At 40.7% G+C, this 24,483-nt stretch overlaps 1 long non-coding RNA gene across 1 annotated transcript in view; it reads left to right on the top strand.

Moving 5' to 3' along the window:
• LOC309392786 overlaps window positions 1–24,483 on the top strand; it is a 103,505-nt gene that overhangs the window by 23,739 nt on the left and 55,283 nt on the right. Inside the window, exon 2 of the long non-coding RNA XR_014175494.1 lies at window positions 2,043–2,199. This is a non-coding gene — a long non-coding RNA (uncharacterized lncRNA). The remainder of the gene's footprint in view (window positions 1–2,042; window positions 2,200–24,483) is intronic.

Here is a 24,483-nt window from a genome sequence, read left to right as displayed (position 1 = left end):
GGATCATCAATGTGCTGTCAAGTTCTAATCCTCTAGATTTCTGCAGCTCCTCAGGTGGCATACCTTGGTGGCCCTGGTCCATCTCCTTCTTACAAGGCATGCCTTGCAGTACTAGATTCATGTGGTCACCGCCTTCCTTGTGTTCTGTTTTGTAGGCTACCTCCTTAATCAGCACTTTCAGATCAAGTTTTCCAGACTGCCTGTTTTCTTTGACTGTCACGACCGGGTGGCTCTTCACCTCTGATACCCTATCCACCAAATGCATAAGTCCTGTTTCCAGAGGGGGTGTTTTCAAATCGTCTAACGCCTCTTTCCGTTCACCCTCTTTGGTCTGCACATTTACATTTGCTTTGTCATCTTGTCCTTTCTTCTCTTCCAAGAAGATGTCGCTTAAAAGCACAGGTCTGTGGGGTTCTTGGGGACTGTCCTCACGGGGCTGGATTGGAGCTGGTTTGAGGTTCGCTATTTGTAGGCCTCCCAGGTCTCCTTCGGACGCCATGCTCCAACTGTCTCTGTTCTGCTGTCGTTCTGGAAACATGATATCATCCAGAGACGGGAGATTGGTGTTCTTTTTACCATTTTTTCTCTTCCTCTCCTTGGGTCGCCTCCCTCCCATCCGCCTGCAGAGATAAAAAGCAGGAATTAAGGATTTGAAAGTAGCGGTGATGACAGCTGTTAATAATATATATATTTTTTACTTCTTCCCTCAACCTCCTCTCCTCGTGTTCCCGCAGTTTAGCAAATGACCTCAGTCAGTATGCCTAATTACACGTTGGTAACTGCTTTAACAGTAATAGATTGCTACATTCATGCCTCTCCTTTCTTAAGCTTTGCTTCTTCAGGAAAGGCCCTCTCTAAATTTTGAATGCTTCTAGATGAGATTGGTATTTCCTAGTATTGAGCCTTTTATTCACCGCTTCTTCTAATGGGAACAGATGATCTCATCTCCATTTCTACCTTCCTTATTTCTCCCGCCATGTTTCGTGCTAGTGGAACATCTGTTAAAGTAGCTGAAGGAAAATAGTTGTTGAAGGCCTGTTATTGGATAACATTAATACAGTGGTGAAATTCAATTTTTTTTTACTATCGGTTCTGTGGGCGTGGCGTGGTGGCCGGGACAAGGGAAGGATACTGCAAAATCTCCATTCCCTCCCCACTCCAGGGGAAGGATATTACAATATCCCCATTTCCTCCCCACTCAAGGGAAAGGATATTACAATGTCCCCATTCCCTCCCCACTCCAGGGGAAGGATATTACAATATCCCCATTCCCTCCTCACTCAAGGGAAAGGATATTACAATGTCCCCATTCCCTCCTCACTCAAGGGAAAGGATATTACAATGTCCCCATTCCCTCCCCACTCCAGGGGAAGGATACTGCAAAATCTCCATTCCCTCCCCACTCCAGGAGAAGAATACTGCAAAATCTCCATTCCCTCCCCACTCCAGGAGAAGAATACTGCAAAATCTCCATTCCCTCCCCACTCCAGGGGAAGGATACTGCAAAATCTCCATTCCCTCTCCACTCCAGGGGAAGGATACTGCAAAATCTCCATTCCCACCCCACTCAAGGGAAAGGATATTACAATGTCCCCATTCCCTCCCCACTCCAGGGGAAGGATACTGCAAAATCTCCATTCCCTCCCCACTCCAGGAGAAGAATACTGCAAAATCTCCATTCCCTCCCCACTCCAGGGGAAGGATACTGCAAAATCTCCATTCCCTCTCCACTCCAGGGGAAGGATACTGCAAAATCTCCATTCCCACCCCACTCAAGGGGAAGGATATTACAATATCCCCATTCCCTCCCCACTCCAGGGGAAGGATACTGCAAGGATCTCCATTCCCACCCCACTCTGGGACCAGCTAGAGGCAGTGTTTGCCGGTTCTCTGAATTACTCAAAATTTCCGCTAGTGGTTCTCCAGAACCTGTTAGAACCTGCTGAATTTCACCCCTGAGTTAGTAACCTTCCACCTGGAATCATTTAATCAGCTGGTGTGTGAAAGAGCAATCATGTTTTTGTTTTTTGTTTACCTTGTAGGAATACAACAACACAAGCCTGGACCCTGGAAACACCCAGTGGACTGCTCTTCTCCAATGCCATTTGGATCTTCTTCCAGCCTGCTTGTACTACGTACAGCCCGCTCTTCACTCATGCTCCGAGATCAAAGAGTCAAAAAAATCAAAACAACCCAATGGTGAGTCAAAGAAATATCCTGATTTTTGGTCAGGACTACAGTCCTAGAAAAAAAACACCCCAGATGTTCTAGTCCACTGACAGCGTAATGGCATTTACAAGGTACTCTAGTCTTTATAATAATAATAGTAAACGGAAGTCTCCAAGGGACATCTTTATGACATCATCAGTTCTGGAAAGTTGTGGCGTCACCATGGCAGCATGGCAGAGATTAAATATGTGTGCCATGGAATGAAAAGAACAATTTTGCTTGCTTGGAAGGTTCCTAATGTTGCAATTGTGGCTGCAAGATCTTGTCGCTATTTGTAACGGTGGACATTCTCTGCCGAAACTGCTTTTCGTGCTATGAGACAGGATATTGTTCCTGGGTGCTCAGCGTGTTTTGTTTTGCTGTTGTTTACGATTTTTTTATTTTATTTTAACGCTGAATATTTATGATTTTGACGAGCCTTCTTGAGGCTGGCTGAGCAGAGCAGCGTATAAATAAATAGATGACGTCGCCTCCTTTTCTTCTTCTGAAAACTATCAGAGATAAGGACAACTTGCAAAGCAATTTATTCATGTCTAAATGATGGGATTGTTTTATCCAGTGTGGGAAAAGCAGCGTAGTACCGGTAATCCTTGATTTGCAACAGTTCATTTAGTGACTTTTCAAACAGTGGTACAGTGGCCCAGAGGTGAAGCTCTTGCCTCACAATCAGGAGGCTGTGTGTTCGATCCTAGATAGAGGCAGATATTTCTCTCTCTGGGCACACTGAGAATATATCTGCTGAATATAACTCCGCATTGGCGACAGGGAAGGGCATCTGGCCAGTAAACACTCAGCTCCATTCAGTTACCCACACTCTACCCCGCAAGGGATGATGGAGTCGTTAAACAAAGATGATGATTTAGTGACTTTTCAAAGTTACAACGGTACTGAAAAAAATGCCTTATGGCCATTTGTCACACTTACGGCCATCGCAGCATCCCCATGATCATGTGATCAAAATTGAGAGGCTTGGCAACTGATTCATATTTATGACGGTTGCCATCTCCCCGAGTCATGTGATCCCTTTTTGTGGCAAGGGGAAATTCAGTGGGGAAGCCAGATTCACTCAAGAACTATGCTACCAACTTAACCACTGCAATGGTTCACTTAACTATAGCAAGAAAGGTTGTAAAATGGGGCAAAACTCACTTACCAAATGTCTCCCTTAACAACATAAAGTTGGGGCTCAATTGTCCTAAATCAAGGACTACCTGTAGTCGAGGTATTAGGTTTGGTTCAGAAAGACTCATGTTGAAGTCCATCATCATCAGAGCCAAGGTGGTGCAGTGGTTAGAGTACAGTACTGCAGGGTACTTCAGCTGACTGCTAGCTGCGGTTTTGCAGATCGAATCTCACCAGGCTCAAGGTTGACTCAGCCTTCCATCCTTCCGAGGTGTGTAAAATGAGGACCCAGATTGTTGGGGCAATAGGCGGCCTCTGTAAACCCCTTAGGGAGAGCTGTAAAAGCACTATGAAGCAGTGACGTGCAGTCAGGGGAGGCAGGGGAGGCAGAGCCTCACCGCTCTCATCATGAAAAGAAAAAAAAATCTCCCCTTTTCTCTTTCTTCTCTTTCTTGCGTGTGCAAGCAAAATACCCCAGGATCACAGTGGAGGGGACAGCAACTCCTTCCGCTGCGCTGCGGAGAAGAGCCACAGGAAAGAGGGGAATGGGACCATGTGTTCAGGAGGCAGCCCTTCATGTTGGCTCAGGAAGGAAGGGAATGGGACCACGTGTGCAGGAGGCTCCTCAGCGCCAGCCTCAGATCAGCGCAGCCGCGGTCCCCTTCATGTTGGCTCAGGAGGAGGGGAATGGGACCACGTGTGCAGGGGAAGGGGACCGCGGCTCATGCTGATCTGAGACTGGCGCTGAGGAGCCTCCTGCACACGTGGTCCCTCCTTCCTGTGGCTCTTCTCCGCAGCGCAGCGGAAGGAGTTGCGGTATTTTGCTTGCACACTTGCAAAGTTCAAAGTTGTCACAGTCCTCCCTTCATGATGATAATTTGATGACGTCACCAGCCTCACCAGCCCTAAAACTCACCGCACGTCACTGCTATGAAGTGGTATATAAGTCTAAGAGCTATTGATATCATCCATAAAAAATTAAGCCATTACCTGGGTGTGAGTTGAATGGCTACGTAATTAGTTTAATAAATAAAAAGAAATAAATAAAAAAGAGTTGTTGAAGGGGAAACTTAAAAGAGACACTGGTTTTGAAGATAGATGGGATATAACCCTAATTAACAAGTAACACTTTGAGGAAAGATGTTTCACCCATAATATGCTTTTTGAACGATCTCTTTTGAATGCCACTTACTAAAACCCGTTGCGTTAGCATGTCCGATTTTCCATTTAGAACCTGAAAGAGAAATACTGCAGAACTACTTACATTTCGTCCTTAATCTGAAGAAGTTATATGACTTATATTAAACCTTAAACCATTGTGCAGCTTGTCCTTGCTGGCACATTTCATTAACAAAATTAACCATTTCTATGTGATTTGTTCTGCTGAAAATTGCAAAGGGATAAAACTTCAAACCCCACTTTTAGTATTTGATCAGTCTTTGGCTGTAAATGCAAGAACAATCTTTCTCTGAGAAAATTGGTCTGTTGGATTTTTATTTTATTTTTGGGGGACTTTCAGAAAGAAATATCTTATAGTTTTACAGCTACTTTCTTAGCCGATCGAGCACATACAGTAAATGAAAACCCAAATGTGTTGAACTGGCTCTTAGCTGGGCTTATTCTCCCAGGACATAATCTTCTGGTGTTTAATAAAGTTTAAAATGCAAACCTGCACAAATTATATAATCTGCCCCCCTTTTTATTACACTTTTAATAAACTGGCTTCCACAAGCAAAACAGAAAAATGAGGTTTTAGCTGAGAATTTCCATGCTAACAGCCCAGAAATCAACTTTAATTGATATAATGTCTGATATTCTCTTCATTGTAATATTCTTATGGAAATGCTCTCTCTAGGAAATGTGTCAAAATGAAATTCACTATCAAATCAATCTATTGGGGATTTCTCTGGGGGTAAATTGAGAATTACATTATAATGAGATTTAGCTGAGTTTTAATCTATATTAATGGGATATGGGGGACACGGTGGCTCAGTGGCTAAGACTTATCGATCAGAAAGGTCAGCAGTTCAGCGGTTCGAATACCTAGCACCGCGTAACGGAGTGAGCTCCTGTCACTTGTCCCAGCTTCTGCCAACCTATGGTAGAAGTTCAAAAGCATGTAAAAATGCAAATAGAAAAATACGGACCACCTTGGTGGGGAGGTAACAGGGTTCCGTGTGCTTTCGGCGTTTAATCATGCCGGCCACATGATCATGGGGACGTCTTCGGACAGCACTGGTTCTTTGGCTTTGAAACAGAGGTGAGCACCGCCCCCTAGAGTGGAATGACCAGCCCATATGTGCGAGGGGAACCTTTACCTTTTTAATGGGATATGAGCTTTTGAAAGACCTACATGGTTTATAAACACATGGAATGAAACAATACATCTTCATCAAAAGATGAGTGGTTTCCACTTATTTCATCTAAGAGGTCATCCACATAATTTTATAGCAGGCAAGCAGGCAGTTTTGAGACCTGTCCTGTTCATAACTTTTGTCCCTTCTTCTCCCTCTGAAGCTCTTTCAAAAGAATTTGTCCAGTTGCTCTTTTGGCCTTCAATCCAGAGCTCCAGAGCTATTTCTAGCTAGTTATTCAGAAATTCCTTAGAGGTTTGGGTGACCAGGGCAAAAATGTTTATATTTAGTAGCTGTACCATTACATCACGGTGGAATCTATTTATTGCCACTGTTAGTGTTTGAGGTCAATGGAGATTTTCAATCATCCATGTTGTGGCTGTCCCAAAGGTGCTTTTTCCAAAAGGCAACTGGACTTTCTTGATTTTTTTTGTCTTTACAATACAATACAATACAATACAATACAACATAACACAACACAACACAACACAACACAATACAATACAATAGCAGAGTTGGAAGGGACCTTGGAGTTCTTCTAGTCCAACCCCCTGCCTAGGCAGGAAACCCTATACCGTTTCAGACAAATCGCTATCCAACATCTTCTTAAAGACTTCCAGTGTTGGGGCATTCACAACTTCTGGAGGCAAGCTGTTCCACTGATTAATTGTTCTAACTGTCAGGAAGTTTCTCCTCAGTTCTAAGTTGCTTCTCTCCTTGATTAGTTTCCACCCATTGCTTCTTGTTCTGCCCTCAGGTGCCTTGGAGAAGAGTTTGACTCCTTCTTCTTTGTGGCAACCCCTGAGATATTGGAACACTGCTATCATGTCTCCCCTAGGCCTTCTTTTCATTAAACTAGACATACCCAGTTCTTGCAACTGTTCTTCATATTTTTTTTATCCTCCAGTCCTCTAATCATCTTTGTTGCTCTTCTCTGTACTCTTTCTAGAGTCCCCACATCTTTTCTACATCGTGGCAACCAGAACTGAATGCAGTATACCAAGTGGGCCTTACCAAGGCATTATAAAGTGGTATTAACCCTTCACGTGATCTTGATTCTATCCCTCTGTTTATGCAGCCTAGAACTGTGTTGGCTTTTTTGGCAGCTGCTGCACAAGGCTGGCTCATATTTAAATGGTTGTCCACTTTCTTGCCTAAAAGTAGAACCTTATTTTTTTTACCATTGAATTTCATTTTACTTTTCTTTTCTTTACTTTTCACTTTAACAATGCTTCTCTTCTCAAAGAAAAAAACACCAAGAAAGTCCAAATTGCTTTTTGGAAAAAGCAGCTTTGGGACAATCACAGCGGTAGGATTCAGCTGGTTCACACTGCTTCGGGCGGACCGGTAGTTGGAAGGACCCACTGGCCCTGCCCACCCCTCCCCTCCCGGGAATCTTTACACAGCCTGTTTTGAATGCCAGGTAAGTGCCAGGGGCAATGTGGAGGGTCTGAGAGGGCAAAAATCGGGCCTTCTGGAAGTCTGAAAAAGGCCTGTTTCCAGCTTCCGGAGGGCCGCTGCAGTACGGGGAGGCCATTTTTTGCCCTTCTGGAGACTCAGGGAAACCTCCAGGGTGAAAAACGGGCCCACCAGAAGTACTGGAAGTTCAGAGCCTGGGGGAGGCTGTTTTCACCCTCCAGAAGCTCGGGAAAAGTCTCCGGAGTCTATGGAGAGTGAAAACACCCCCCCCCCAATGTTTCAGAAGGCTGAGTAGGCCACACCCACCATGGCCACTCCCACCCAGCAACTGGGCAGAGAACCAGTTGCTAACATTTTAGAATCCCACCACTGGACAACTATGTCTTGGATGATCTCCATAGACATTCACTGTACTTATATAAATACAGCAATTATGTTAAATCAGTGGAGAATTTTAGCAAAGGATGATAAAGAATCCAGATGGATGCTTTGATGGGACTCTGGGATAAAGAATCAGCATAGATTTTCTCCTGAATTCTTTGGTTTACTTTCAATCCAAAGGCGGACAATAAGAAGCTCACTCTACTGCTCATTAGATAACTGGGGCATTTGTTTTCAAGTCAACATTAAAGCGTAGAGCAGGTCCTTCTGTTGCTTTCCAGCTTAAGTGATGGGAGAAGGGCTGGGTAGTGAAATGGAAGATTGGAGGAAAGAGGAATGAAAGAATGCGGAACTTCAAAAACAGAAGAAAAAAGAGCCCTGGGGCCCTTGCGGAGATGAGGCAGAATAAAACAAGCAACTGTCAACGCTGAGTACTAATGGAAAAGAGCAATATAGAGAGCAATAAAAGTTTTTGAGTAGGTAGACTCTACTCAAGCAAGAAGTAGCTGGCTCAGTGTTTCTCAAACTTGGCAGTTTGGGGGGATTCTAGGAGTTGAAGTCCACACATTTTAAAGATGCCAGGGGTTGAGAAGTACCGAGCTAGATAAGACTATGGTATGCATACATATAGTGTCATCAGTGTTAATAGAGACCAGCGATGCTGCAATTGGTACCGTTCTTCATAAGGACACTGATGGCTGCCTTAATCGATCGATCAGAATAGAGCTGAAAGGGACCTTAGAGGTCTGCTAGTCCAACCCCCTACTCAAGCAGGAGTCTCTATTATACCATTTCAGGCAGGTGGCTGTTCAGTCTTTTCTTAAATGGTATTAACTTAGCTTTAATGTTATTAAGTTAGCTATCCTTTTGCCCTTGTATCATCTGGAGACACAGAATGGTTTCACTACCCTTTAGCATCAATGGAACAAACTATGCACTCTTCCAGTTGATGAATAGGTCTGTTCACTGCAGTTTGCCTGGTGATGTTGATTGGGGAGGGGGGGGGTTCCCATTGATACTGTTTCAATTAAATATATGAATGGAACAAATCATTGCTGGAATAATAAATAAATAAGCAGTCTTGGCTTACCTATTGGGTGCTCACTTGGTGTTTCGAAGGGGATGAGTTTTCAGTTACATTAACTCAAAACCAAAATTTAAACACATGTGTTTGGTTGTTGACATACATTCATCCAGAAAATAAGCAAACTAAAGCCAGTGTTCTCCATCTGTATGTTTAAGTGTTACGTATATAAAAGGGACATGGTGGCTCAGTGACTAAGACTCTGAGCTTGTTGATCAGAAAGGTCGGCAGTTCAAATCCCTAGCGCCGCGTAACGGAGTGAGCTCCCGTGACTTGTCCCAGCTTCTGCCAACCTAGCAGTTTGAAAGCATGTAAAAATGCAAGTAGAAAAATAGGAACCACCTTTGGTGGGAAGGTAACAGCATTCTGTGAGCCTTCGGCGTTTAGCCATGTCAGCCACATGACCACAGAGATGTCTTCGGAGAGCACTGGTTCTTCGGCTTTGAAACAGAGATGAGCACCGCCCCCTAGAGTCAGGAACAGCTAGCACATATGTGCGAGGGGAACCTTCAGCTTTATATAAATATTGATAAATATTTATAAATGATGTTGATAAATGTTGACCTAAATGTTAAACCTACAAAAGAGTAAAACAAATATATATGTATGTATGTATGTATGTATGTATGTATGTATGTATGTATGTATGTATTTGTGTTACAACCCCTGGTATGCCCAGGTTCAAATCCCAGTAAGGGTATGGCTAGCTGATGAGAGCTAAATAGCTTGAAATAGATCTATACTAGTCTCCCTTTATTTATTAATCAGCACAAATACAACAGATAGATAGATGATACATGATAGATAGATAGATAGATAGATAGATAGATAGATAGATAGATAGATATGTACATATATGTATATGAATGAATATATATGTATACACACACACACATAAATACACACACTGTATATATCCCCACTTCTGTTCCAAAAAATGAATCAGGTAAATATTCTAGTCGAGGAGTAATTGCAGGGAGAATAAAAGAAATCAGGATGGAGACTGTGATAGCCTAAAGAAAGGTCTGTCCTTTATTAGGTGTGTTGCACAAAAAGGAGGCATTTATTATTTCATTTATTAAATTTATAGGCCGCTTAGTTAGCTCTCAAGTGACTCTTGATCAAGGGCAGGACTAGCATGGTTGACTGAGGCTCACTCTGTTCCAAAGTTTCAGTTTGAATTATGAAATAAACATTGAGCGACGCTTCTTCCCATTATCTCATTTATTGGCCAATAGAACGAGACGGAGGTATTTAAACTGAATGTGATGTATTCGAGAGCAAAAGCAGACTTGTGAAATGTTATAAGTTTGCTTGTGCATGCAGTTAAAGGAAAGCTTCAAAGTTCCTGTGAATGTTCCTGGGATATTTTGACATCGTTTATCTTTCCACGCATGCCTCTTTTTTTTTTTTTTTGGCAAATAATAGCCGCTTGCAGAGAATGAAGTCTTAGGCAAGCCTTATGCCATCTCTTATTCAAGTTCTTTTCTATCCTTCCTTTTAAAGAAGCTGTCAGTCTCTTTTCTTGGCACTGACAAGGAAGGCTAGATCTGCAATATAGGAAGAGAGTGAGAAAGGAGAGGAGGGGGCTGTGCAAAAGGAAAAACAGAAAAGAAAAAGGAAAAAAAGGGGAAAAAAACTTTCAGTGTTGATGTTTTACTAAGTGAGCTAAGAAGAATTTTAGAATCATGTAATTTACTTTGGAGGCATTTACTGTACATAGCCATAGTGATGGTAATTTCTTGCATTGTTGAAGTGAAAAGATAAGCATCAATCAGTTGTCAATGGTCAATTGCAGCAGTGATGAAAAGAAACTGGAAGGAACATTCACTTTCAGTGGCTACCTAGACAATTGGAGGTTTGGATGAAAATATGGGAACCGGATTAAGGGAAAACGGAATGAGCTTCAGAGTTAGTGGCCTTATGAAATAAAGGATTCAAATTCCAGGCGGCAAAAGAAAAAAAAAATGATTAAAGTTCTGAGAGCCGTCGGGATTATTTAAAGCATGGTTAAGAGGGAGCAATCTTCTCACTGGTATCTTCCAAAAAATAAATGAAATCCTAATTGTGAGCTGAGTGTCTGGAAAATTAATCTCCGCACAGAAGGTAATAATTTACTCCGGAAGCTTAGCTGGACATCCCATTGATCCTAAAGTAATGCAAAACTTGCTCAACAGTGAATGGCCATTTCTTCTCCCAAGTAGAAATCAGAGCTAGTCTGGGTAGGCCGTGTTTGAATTTTAGAATGGGCTGATAAAAATGAATTTAGAGTTATCATCGTTAACGTTGATAAATCTGTTTGCTGCTTGTAATTTTCCGGATCGTATTTCAAAGAAAAAAAATGGTTTTTTGAAGCAATAAAAGCGGCATGCCGGCAAGAAAGCATTCAGTTATCTGTACGGATGGTGGTTTTAAAATTGTGTATTTATGTTTCATGGGCTAAACTGCTGCATTTATTTTAATCTTTCTTGGCTGCTTTCTCCCCTTTTTTTGTTATTTTTAAAAAGCAGGGGGAGGGTCTTTCCTGATTTTTGGGGCTCTGGGTTTTGATGCCCTTGTGTTTTCATACCACTTTGCTGGGGTAGGTTGCGGGGGGGGGGAGAATAAAATTACAGGGCCCAGCAAAAGGAAAAAGATAGCATCACTGTATAATCCATCCCATGGTTTCCTAGATACCGTATTGTCTCTTCTATTCCGCTATGTGAAAAATGTTGAATATCAACAATGGGTTTCAGTGGTGTATTGTTGAGTTTTGTATGAACTAATCTAGCTTCACTAAAAGAGACAGAGAGAAGGAAAAAGAAAAGAAAGAAGTGAAGGGGGGGGGAACTACAGCTTTGGCAAAAGTCTATAGCCAGAGCATTCGTAATTCTCCATGTTTAAGAGCTGACTGTGTATCTGGAAAGTCATTTGATGGTTTCTCTATTTCCTTGACTTCCCCAGCCCTGTTGTCAGGTATTTGCTAGCTCCCTGCTTTTACCTGCTCGGTATTAGAGGAAAAACTCTGCAGCCTGTCAGCTGGTGTAGCAGAGAAGCTCTTTTCAGTGTTGGAAAGGTAAGCTTTCGCTTAACTCTGCTGCCCTTGTTTATGTGATGTCAACCTGTTTGGCCTAGCCAAGCAAGTTTGGAAACTCTCTCTCTCTCTCTCTCTCTTGGCTGTATCAGAGTTTTCCAAAATCTTGCTATCAAAGCGGCGTACAAAATGGGGGAAGAGAATGGAAAGGATTGGGGTGCAATGTGATATACCAAAACAGAAGGAGAAGAAGATATCTTGAAATAAAGGCTGAATCACTGCGATGTAGGGCATTGGTAGAACTGAGTGGCAAAGTTGTGTCCTGAAGATAGAAAGACTGAGGTTAGAACTGATTTAAGGGTAGGTTTATACAAGGATACTCTGTCTGGACTAAGGTCCAAACTATTTGGACAACTATCCAACTGTTTTGCCATATGTGGACCGGGAAACTGGAAACCTCAGTTTTGCTATGAGGATAGCTGCTATTCTGTGTGTGTCCCTGTGTGTGTTTGTGTGTGTGCGTGCATGCCAATGTCTATGTATACCTTATGTGTGTGAAGCCTTTGAAGTGAAGCGGGGGAGAAGAATAAATATTTGCTCAAAGTTTTCAAAGCTTTGAAGAAATCCCAGGGGTTCCATCTGTCTAACGACATTCAGTTGACAGGGTAACGTTAGGCTTGATGACACCAGCTTTAAGTCCCATGGCATTCATTGCCAGATATTTCTGATCGAGGGTTGAGGATTGCAAACTAAGAATTGACCATCAAGTCAATCCTTTGTCAAGTCAAGAATGAGTTAATGAAAGTCACATCATGGGCATTTGTACAATGGGTTGGCACCAGGGACAATATAGGGGAATACAACATCCGGGTGCTGAGCGAATTGGACCTCCCCAAAAATAAATCTCACCAATTCAAGTCAGCTAAAAGACAAATAATGCATAATAATGCCTGCCTTTTCTATTGGAAATAATATTATGCTTAACTATATATTTTGAAGCATGCCTAGAGATTGTGTCAAGGAAATTTCCGTACCAGCAGATATTTAATCTCTACTCAAGACAATGGCAGCTTTCAAATTTTGTAATTTTAGAATGGCAAACAGGAATGGGAGGTCAGCCTGAGCTTCCACAGTTACAGGAAACATGTAATTAACAAAATCATCACCATAGCTGCACACTGGCAGCCTGCAAGCATTCCTTGTTGTCACAAAGGATTGTTTTTTGTTGTTGTTGTTGTTTTGTCTTTCTTTTTTTTTTTGAAGAGGGCATACGTACTACGGATTTGTAAGATCTTGTTCTCATCCTACACAGCCTTTTTGTCTCAGCCCACCTACCAGGAATTAAGAGACAAGAGCAGATGAGTCTTTCTTAACCTCTGCATTTAGTACCAAGCAGTGATGGGCTTTCTCTGAAAACCATTTCTAACCCTTCCTGGTTGGAGTGGTGAGTTTGAAATTTTTCTTTTTTTCCCCCTTCCGTGCTCATCATTGTCACTCAATTATAGGATGGAACTGAACCAGAAAATCTGGTACAGTCTAGCAATTAGTACAAAGGGTTTCCAGTCTAGTGTAAAGACAGAATTGCAAGAGCCCAGCAGCTACAGAAATAATTTTGATTGGCCAGGGACATTGCCTCTTAGTGCTGCTTGGTTACGTCCTAAAGATTCTGCCTTCTACCCTACTTGTCTTCTTCTTAAAGGACTACATTATGGGCCTTCCTTTGTGATGTCTTTAGAAGGGGCAGCTTTCTTCTTCCTCCTTTTTTTTTTTTTAGTTTATGCATCTCCCATTTTCAAACTGTCATTTTAGCCCTTCAAATAGACACATTTTGACTTGAAGAACAAAGCACCAAGTTATCAACCCTCACAGGAACTGACATTTTTAATTCAGACTTCATTATGACTTTAATTCATGACAGGGCACTACAAAGATGTTTTAAATCCACCTCCCCTCCCCTTCTTTTAAAGACAGCATTTAGGATGTTTGTCTTTTTTTAAGCACTTGTATTTTCTTTCCCACCTTCATCCTGTCATAATATACAATTAGCATTATCAAAACCATCAGCTATCATCCCCAGTCACTTCTGACCTTGGTTTTTAATCTCCGTAGCAATCTGCCCACTGGGTCCACTTACATTTTAATGAGCTATTTTAAAGTTTTAGAACAGGGAAATGCAAAGGAATAGATTGGGAATATGCTGAAATTCCATATCATAACTCGAGGGATATTAAAATGAGAAATCATATTTCTTGCAATTATCAGAAACACAAATGAAAAATAATAGAAAAGTTTACAGAACCAAAGGATAGAGCATTTTTATCAGCTGTAAATAATTTGAACAAGCAGGGGGAAAAAAGACTTTAGTTTTCGTGTCAGTGAATTCTTTGTTATACTTTACTAGTGAATGAAATTTTCAGGCAGGTATATTGAAATGTAGCAGAGCATGGCTGGGAAAAAATCAATATAAATAACGATTGAAAGCAATAAACAAAATATCTAATAAGATTTTGGAAATATCACATTCATGCACGCCATCAAGCCATTAACTTCATAAAGTAGTATAAACCAGTGCAAAAGTATAAAATTTTCTGGTGTTAATTTACCAATGTTGTGCATTTCCGAGAAGTGCCAATTGTTTAAATTTGGTTAAGTATGGTTTTGAAAATAGAACACAGAGTGAAATTGCTAAAATAAAGAAATTGATAACATTTAAAATACACAATGTGCTGAGTAAAAAAAAAATATGGAATTAGTTTTATGTTTTTCTTCACTATTTTCGTATATTGCTCCTGTTGGGAATCATTCAAGAATGCTTCAGAAACCTAATAATCCATTAATAATTTTCTGGGTTTGTTTTGCTCACTTTACTTAGGAATCTAATGGTAGAGAGCCATTGATGAAAATAAAAGTGCTGCCTAATTTCATCGGTACTATATTTTTCTGCATTCCGAAATAGCAAGCATTTTTAAAGAATGCCATACTTAAATGACATCGATTCCAGCTGTGGTTTCACCGGAATTATTAGGATTATTATAATATAGGCAATTTGAAATAAACTAGGCTGGTGTTTTAGAACAGTATACTCAACAACAACACTCTATATTGTATGTGTCAGGAACGACTGAAGTGTTATCTCTCTGGGCAATGAGTTTAATGGGGTTAAAAGTCATCATTGGCACAAACACCATTCTGATTCCTTTTAGGCACGAATCTAATTGTACATTAAACATAACTGGTTGTCATAGGTTTTAGCTCTTGAGAAGGGATATGTTCGTAATAATTTCTCTGATGATTAGAGGTGCTGATGATACAAGAAGATTGGAGTAGTGAAACTCTGTGTCTATTGTCCCAGAAATGGAAGATAGTTCAGACGGTGGAAGTTGCCTGTAGATAAATCAAATGAACATGCGGTGATGGATTAACATTTGTCGTATCTGAAGTGTACCTTGGAAATACCTGGATGACATAGTATTTTGGGGAAGTGTCCACACTGTATTTCTGTAAAACTTGGGAAGATCTCTGTTGAGAAGAGACAAATCAAATGCAACCTTGTTGATTCTCCTCGAGCTGTCAAAACCCTTTGGAAGCAGGGGCACAAATTGAGTTTGTGTAAGAGGTTTCCTTGTAGTAGTTCCATTCCTACCTGAATGGACATTGCAAGGAGTTAATGCTGGGGAATATTTGTTCTACCTAATGGTGTTCTTGTTCGGCTGTCCCAAAGGGCTCCGTGCTGTTCAACATCTACTGTACATGAAAGCCCAGCGGTGTCACTGAGGATTAGAGTGGATTGTCATGAATACACCATTTCGTTTTTCTTTCTCTTCAGAGACAGATGAGTGCATGGGCATAATAGATGGTCAAACTATAATAATAAACTAAAGACGGGCTAACAAATTATGATTCACTCCAAAGACAGACATTATTAATCACAAGTTTCTGAATCTTTATTGCTGAATCTTTAAGGGTAGGAATCACCCTCCAAAGGAATTGGACCCACAGGGCCCAGAGTGTTTTTATGGGTTGGATCCGCTTTTCATTCCAGCTATAAACCTGTCTGAAATTGATATATCCAGTTATCCATCCTCTGCTAACCTTCCTGATAGTTTGCTTGCACGCACCATCTCCATGCATGCGCAGAACCTTCTGCACATGGGCAAAGTGTCAAAAATGGATGTGATGACGTCTGGGTGAGTGGGCGGAGCCTCCTACCAAGCACGCCTGCAAAGGTAAGTAGAACAGTGGGGGGGGGGGGAAATCTGCTTTGCCACGCGACTTAGATTAGCTAGAAAGCAGGAAATCCTGCATTCTAACTAATATAAATCGTGTGTCACAGCTGATCGTTGGAAATACCTGTTCGCCCGAACCAGTAGCTTTTTTTTACTACCGGTTTGGCTGAATCAGTCCGAACTGGTAGCAGTAACAGTAACAGAGTTGTGACCTTGGAGGTCATCTAGTCCAATCCTCTGCTCACGCAGGAGAGCTGTACTAGGGATTCAAACTGCCGACCTCTCACCATTGGCTAGAACATATTATACCAGATGGTTCTGGTTTGCACTGGCTCCCAGTTTATTTCTTAGCTGTACCTAAAGTAGATGTTTTGACTATAAGACGTTCCATGGTTTTGAACCTCTGTACCTGGTAGAATGCCTTCACAACCCCATGTGTCTAGCAGATGGTTCAGCGTGTCAGAGCGTGCACAGCTTTACTACGTGAGACAACCCAGGAACAAAAACAGCAAACAGAGGTTTGTAATAAATAGTGGTTTTGATCTACAAAAGAATATATACTATAGATATGTACATGCTATAGGCAGAACTCAAACAATCAGCAAATTACAGCGGGGAGGGAGAGAGAGAGAGACGCCATAACAGGGCCTCTTCTTATTATACAGGCTCTTAAAGGGGTAACAGCCAAAAACCTTGCTGATGTAATCCCATCATTATATCAGTGCATCATTGCATCATCGTAGCAGTTGGTCAGGTCTTAAATCACTACCCTGACACAGTGTCATATTTGAAGGCCTTTTCAAAGAGCGTTCTAACTTTGAAGGTCAGAGCAATGGGAGCAGGGTCAAAAAGGGACAAAGTAGTGGTTGTGAAGTAAGGTTCACCATTTTACCCTTTTCGATCCCACCTCCCCCCATACAGATATTGCAGGGCCTACGAACAATGGCTCCTCAGTTGTTGCTCTTTGGGTGCCCGAGATTCTATTTAGAAAATTCATCTGACTTCTTGTTCCCTTTCCAATGCAGCATTAAGATTCCTCGGCTCATTTCAATCTTAACATTTTTCTTTCCTTTCAGTCAACCATCTCAGTAGTTTTATTTACATTTGTAAGGACACTGATAAAAACAAATTCTCAAGCAGCTTAAGTAGCTTACAAGTGCTTCAGTAGCTGAATATATTATAGGGCTTTGAAGGCAACTTTTTGAAGGATGCCTTCAAGTCAGTTTATGACTCCTGGCAACTTAGAATAGAATAACAGAGTTGGAAGGGACCTTGGAGGTCTTCTAGTCCAACCCCCTGCTCAGACAGGAAACCCTAAACCATTTCAGGCAAATGGTTGTCCAATGCCTTCTTAAAAACTTCCAGTGTTGGAGCATTCATAAATTCTGGAAGCAAGTTATTCCACTGATTAATTCTTTTAACTGTCAGGAAATTTCTCCTTAGTTCTAAACTGCTTCTCTCCTTGATTAGTTTCTATCCAAGGACTGGGTGGAAAACTGCAGGGACTTCTTGAAGCAGTTTCCCTGCAGTTTTCTTGGCAAGATTTTTCCAGAAGTGGTTGGCCCTTGTCTCCTTCCTAGGTCTGAGAGAGACTAACTGGCCCAAGGACACTCAGATGACTTTGTATGCAACAACAATAGCACTTAGACTTATATACCGCTTCACAGTGCGTCACAGACCTCTCTAAGCAGTTTACACAATCAGCATGTTTGCCCCCAACAATCTGGGTCTTCATTTTATCCACCTTGGAAGGATGGAAGGCTGAGCAAGATTAGAACTCATGGCCTCCTCGTTTCTCGCCTGATGCTTTAACCATTACACCAAACTGGCTCTCTTAATTGCTTGACTACAAATGATGGGTTCAGGACTTTGATAAATGCTACTCATCTTTCAGGGGCTGCTTTTTTGAAAGAGGGATGAGGTTACAAAGCATCAAAAATCTGAGTGCGCAAGAAATGTTTAAGCAAGAAATTTAAAGACTTAGTGCTGCAATGGCGAACCTATGGCACACAGCACCCTCTCTGTGGGCACATGAGCCGTTGCCCTAGTTCAGCTTTACTGCGCATGTGTACACACCTCCCACCAGCCAGCTGGTTGTCAGGTCTCTGGTGTGCATGCACAGGATGTGGAGTGCATGCACATGCAAAAGGGGTGGAGCACATGCAAGGGGCATGTACATGTGCGGACTGCGGGGGGCGCATGCATTGCAGCTTGGGGGCAGCACACACATTTGTGCTTGCAATTGTGCTTTGGGCACTCACTCCGGAAAAGGTTAGCCATCATTGATCTAGTGGCTATATGATGTCATGCTTGATTTGTTTAAACCTTGCTCTGTGTGGGGAGGGGGTTGTAGTATTTTGCATAAGAACAGTTCATGTGATTGACTAATTCACTGTATTGTACAGTCTCTGAAAAAGGAATAAATCAGTAGCCAGACTAAATGCATCATGTAAACAATTCAGTGAGACACAAATGAGAAATTATCAGAGAAAAATGATATCCCAGAAGGGGAAAAAAATAAGATAGTCCTGGTTACTTATCCTATGACTATCGCTAAGTGTTGTATCTCATGATTCTTGATGAATGTATTTTTTTATGTACACTGAGAGCATATGCACCAAAGACAAATTCCTTGTGTGTCCAATCACACTTGGCCAATAAATACTATTCTGTTCTGTTCTGTTCCGTTCCGCTCCGCTCCGCTCCGCTCCACTCCACTCCACTCCACTCTACTCTACTCTATCTACTCTTCTCTACTCTATTCTCAAAGTTACCCATTACTTGCTTGTTTCAAGTCCATTCATGATTGATTTTTGGCTCTAGCTGATGATCCTTTAAGGAATTTGGTCCTCTTCCTACAATAAGTGAGCAGCAAATGGAAAAAAAATATTTTCTTTAATATATGGTGCACTAAGGTAGTAAAGTCTTCAAAATCATATTAGATAAAGCACAGGAAATAAGCATATTTGCTGATAGATTTTACATTTAGCTTAGCCTTCTTACCTACTACACAGGTAATAGCAGATTTAAAATCCCGGAAAAGATAATTCAGATAAAAATTGTATGATCTCCCTGGGAATTTATCTATTAGAGGAAAAATATAAACAGACCTTATGTCCCTATAAAATTTACAACATAATAATACATGTAAAATGGTTTTCAACTTCCTTATCGCCACATGGACAAATGTACTCCACTATGGGGATTTTATTAAAGCTGCCTACGAGTAGTGCTGATGGAGGAACATATTGGATCTGGCTTTAAAAATTGCTGTTCTCAGAGAAAGTTAGGTTTTGCAGATAAAGAGCTGGTTTCCATACACCCTTATTTATCCACATAATTTACATTAAGTTAGATTTCTGTCCAGGGTGACTCTTTGAGAGGGGATACTTCTCCTCCAATAAGATTTTAATGTTTTTCAATCTGCCTTCTTTTTAATCTTGTGTACAGTAGTAAGAGCCAAATGCCAAAGGCTGGATATACCATATTTTTTTGAGTGTAAGATGCACCGGAGTATAAGATGCACCAAGGTTTTGAAGAGGCAAATTAAGAAAAAAAATTTTTTTGCACTCTGTAGACCTCCCAAAAATGGCCCATTTTTTGCAAAAAAGCCCCCCCCCCTATTTTTTTTACAAAAATAGGGCATGAGTAGCCTTTAGGCTTGTAGAATGCTCGGGGGGGGGGGGAACGAGCAAAAAGGCCAATTTTTTTGTGAAAACTGACCCATTTTTGGTTAAACAAAGGGCATGCATAGTCTTTAGGAGCCCTACAGAGTGCTCCTGAGGGGGGGGGCAAAATTGAGCAAATAACAGCCCATTTGTTGCTCATTTCTGCCCTCCCCAGCCCCCAGGACTACTCTGCAAAGCTCCTAAAGGCTATGCACAGCCATTTTGGTGAAGGGGCGGGATTTCGGGAGGCAAAAAAATGCTGTATTCAGTGTATAAGATGCACCCAGATTTTCAGCCTCTTTTTTGAGGGAAAAAGGTGCATCTTATACTCTGAAAAATACGGTAATCTGTTCAATAATCTTTGTAGTCTGTCTATTACACTGTAACAGCATTGCAAAAAAGGTATTAAGAGTTGTTAACCTAATTTTGCGAAGCTTCTTCTCCGGTAACATTGTATTGCTAACTAGGGCATACAAAACCTTTGCCAGACCAATTCTTGAATACAGCTCATCTGCCTGGAATCCACACTGTATTTCAACCTTTTTTTAAAAAAAGTTTTTATTAAACATTTTTACCTTTAAAAACAGGGGAAAAAAAAACAAGACAAACATAACCATATAAAATAATTATACAGCCTTCTGTATCGGCATTCATGTTTAGCCTTTGAATTCTCCATTCTCCATTGCCTTCCTATCGATTTTAGCTTCTGTAATAAGGTAATAACAGTTGTACTAACACTTGTAATAATATTAATTGTTCATATCACCATTATATTTACATTGTGGTCAATATTTTAAGTTTGATAGCAATTAGTAACTTTGGTTAATTTTTATTCAATAATAGTTTAGGGGAAAAAACTCACAAAGAAAGACTTCTATTTCCTGTTTTGGCTTCTGTTGTTTAGCCACATAAATTGTATTCCATATTTTATAGAAATCCGATTCTTCTCTTTCTTTTAATTCCATGGCCATTTTGTCCATCTCTGCACATTTGAGTACCTTTCTAATTATTATTTCATCTGCGGGTAAATTAATTCGCAAATTGCGAATGCAATTCTAGCTGCAGTGAGTATCTGTAGTATTATGTATTTTTAAAAAATGTCCATTTTTGGGTCTAATATTCCTAATAAGAACGATTCTGGTACTTCAACCTTAAAAACTGTCTACCATGGACCTCACCCCATTCCTAAGAGGTCTGTAAAGGGGGCATGGATAAGTGCACCAGTGTGGTTACCGTCCCTGTCCTACTGTCCCCACCTATTTGTATTCATTTCTTTCATTCATATCCATATTTACACTTGCTATCTTGTACATGTTTGACAAACTAATAAATAAAAAATAAATACAATTTCTTGCCATCCCTATACAGATCCTCTTGGTTTTGATGACCAGGGCTATAGCAAATGAGTTGACTCATTACAGCCGTAGCATGTTTAATGTGAAAGCAGGCACATCTTAGGGCAGGCTCAGAAAAGAAGATGTCCTCATGCTTCAAAGCATCTTTTCAAAGCAGAGACAGGCATGGTCTCTTTATAACTACTTCTTTAGTGCCACAATACAGAAGGAAACGAGTCCCGTATTGTTTCGTGTGAAAGGTCAGTAACCAGAAGAAACGCAAAAGAAAAACATGCATCTTAACGTCTCTCAGTTCATGCAGACATTTGAGTCTTAGCCTTAATAAATTATACTGCTACTTCATCCAAGTTCAAACCCCCATCCTCACTACATTTTTCATATAGATAGATAGATAGATAGATAGATAGATAGATAGATAGATAGATAGATAGATGATAGATAGATAGATAGAGATAGAGAAAGATAGATAGATAGATGACAGATAGATATAGATATAGATATAGATATAGATATAGATATAGATATAGATATAGATATAGATATAGATATAGATATAGATATAGATATAGATATAGATATAGACATAGATATAGACATACACATACACCAGTGGTGGATTGCAAGCGGTATGCCCCCGAGCACCAGATATCGTTCTGGTACGGAGCTCCAGAGGGCCCGCCCATCTGCCCGAGCTCCTTACCAGTCTTTTAAGTCTTCAGCGCTTCCGCGCACGGCGCATACAGCACCTGTGCGATGCTCCACTGAGCAGCTGGAGCATCGTGGAGGCTCATGGAGGCGCTAAGACTCATGCGTGCGCTGCATGCATGTGGAGTTGCACTGTGCGCATCCATGTGGACACCTCCAGGCCGGTTCCAACCGTACTGGTTGGAATGGGATCCGGAACCCATCGCTGACATACACATGCACTCACACACATACAAACTACCAGGAGATTGGATAGGTGAAGTCTTTGATGCTCACTGAGCTTGGTTGTTTTCTTGCAGAGGTTTCCTATCCTACTAGCTTACAAACATCAGTGCTAGTTGCAGAGATGGGTTCCTACCGGTTCACATCAGTTCTGCCGAGTAGGTAGTAACTTGGCCTGCCACGGCCCTGAACCGGTTCTATTGGCGGCAGCGGCATCTTGATTTTCGATTCTGTGCATGCGCAGAACAATCTTCATTGCAGATTTCCCCCCCCCCTTTCTAACGTTGTGCGTTGGCACAGACCTTTTTAGGAGCAAATGCACGCCAAACAGGCAGTAATGCCGGCAACAACTCACCCCTAGCTAGTTGGGTAACACTAGCACTGATGATGTTCCCTAGTTGGGTAATGAAATGTCTGCAAGAAATAACCAAGCTCACAGAGCACCAAGAACAGTTCAACTCTGAGCTACAAATCTTTTCTTCTATTACATTGGAATAAGAAAGTTGGAATATTCTATAGGTTTATCGTACCCCATTTCAGAGACAATCCTGGAAGTGAACATAACAATAATGCATTAATTTGCAAAACAGCTCTAACTCACAGTTTCTTGGCTATGCTTCACATGTTTTACAACATTTGTCTATAACGATGAACTTCCTGTGTGCATTGACAGAATAATTGAAATTGAAAAATCAAATCACTTACAATCACTTACAAAATGGACGGATGAGAAGCAGTTGAATGCTTTGCCTTGTAGTTTGGCTTCTAGAAGTGATAGAAACCCATCTGTACTCATTCTTTTCACCTGCAACATTTCAAAAAGTGTCTTTTATTTTAAATGCAAATAAAAACAAGAAGCAGAAGGAAAGGAAGAAAAGAGCCACCCAAATATATTCAGGGGAAAAAAAACAGTTAGGTTCACTTAATTGTGGCCAGATGTAGTGAATATGTTTAATGGATCTCTTTTGGCCAAATAATCTCACATATCAGTTTTATTCTGGAAGATTTGTTTTTCTTTATGGTCGTGTTCTTTGGAATTATGTATCAATGGATTGGCAATTGGACAGCAGAAAAAAAAATATTTTATACATTCAGGACGGCAGAAACAAAGTATTTATATTAAGCTTGAAGGAACCCAATTCACCAAATTGTGCCTTTTAAAAAAAAGTTCTCTCTTTCTATGTTTGAAAAAGCAATTTGCTCAGTGAAGAGATAACAGAATCTATAAATTGCAAGATTTGAATATCAATAAGACAGATAAAATCTTTGAAGCTATCTTTTTGAAATGGCTAGATTCCCTATCAAGATATAGTTTTAATGTTTTCAGATAAGAGGTACAGTATTACTGCAAAAACAAGAGGAAACACTTAGAAACTTGGCTGAATTTAGACATATTTTAAGAGAAAAACTCATGAAACAAAGGGCTTCTCTTAGCTTTAGAGGACCTTTTAAATCAAAATACTAACTTGAATAGAATCCACTGTAACTTCTAATCTTATATAACAATATAATATATTCAGCTCCTTAAAGCTAAATAGTAAATTATTGAAAACTTTAATTCTACGATACATGTAAATTCCATATGTTATCTCCTTATATTTTATTTCATTCTTTTCCACCTTTTTTCCTTTGATTGTTTGCTCCTTCCTTCTTTCCTTCCTTCCTTCTTTCCCCTCCCCCTTTTTTTCTTTCTTTCTTTCTTTCTTTCTTTCTTTCTTTCTTTCTTTCTTTCTTTCTTTCTTTCTTTCTTTCTTTCTTTCTAGAAAGAAATAGAAAGTTGCCCTGTGGATATTTTTAATTTCCCTTTTTATTATTTTTACAAAACTGAAAAATGCTAATAATTTAATTTTATAACATGACATCAGTATATCCATCAGACTTATATTGATTTTCATTTTCATGTTTGTGTTTAGTAAGCTTTAAATGATCCTGCTGATAATTTCCCCCCACTAATTTCCTCCAAAGAAATGTGGAATAGCATGATTAATGCATGCTATACGTATAGGCTAAATAAATCTGGATTTCTTGTTTCTGACACTCTTATTGATCTTACTGGGAAAATCTTTCAAGACTCGCCAATGCCGGGTCAGGGAGCTATTACAAGTTTAGCAATACATCTGGAACAGATTTCATAAAGTTGACACTAGAGACCCAAATGAATTAACCTGCTCGTCCATGGAGATAATTTTTGAAGGCTCTGTTGCAGACTTCCCTGCTGTCTAAATGCTTGGCTACCAGGTTTTTTGGGATATAAAGGTAAATGTTCCCCTCGTACATATGTGCTAGTCGTTTCCGACTCTAGGGGGTGGTGCTCATCTCGGTTTCAAAGCTGAAGAGACAGCGCTGTCCAAAGACGTCTCCGTGGTCATGTGGCCAGCATGACTAAATGCCGAAGGTGCATGGAAGGCTGTTACCTTCCCACTAAAGGTGGTCCCTATTTTTTCTACTTGCATTTTTTACGTGCTTTCGAACTGCTAGGTTGGCAGAAGCTGGAACACGTAATGGGAGTTCACTCCATTATGCGGCACTAGGGATTCGAACCGGCGAACTGCCAACCTTTCTGATCGACAAGCTCAGTGTCTTAGCCACTGAGCCCACCACATCCCTTTCGGATATAGTATCACAGTTATTGAGTCCCCTTGCATCTCTGACAATATCTTCAATGAAATTAATATTTCCATGTTCTTTGTATCCTATTTTTATTG

The sequence above is a fragment of the Natrix helvetica genome, assembly GCF_964273705.1.
Source record: "Natrix helvetica genome assembly, chromosome: 5".
NCBI lineage: Eukaryota > Metazoa > Chordata > Lepidosauria > Squamata > Natricidae > Natrix > Natrix helvetica.
The sequence above is the reverse complement of the archived record's forward strand: the minus strand, read 5'-3'. Positions and strand labels throughout refer to the sequence as shown.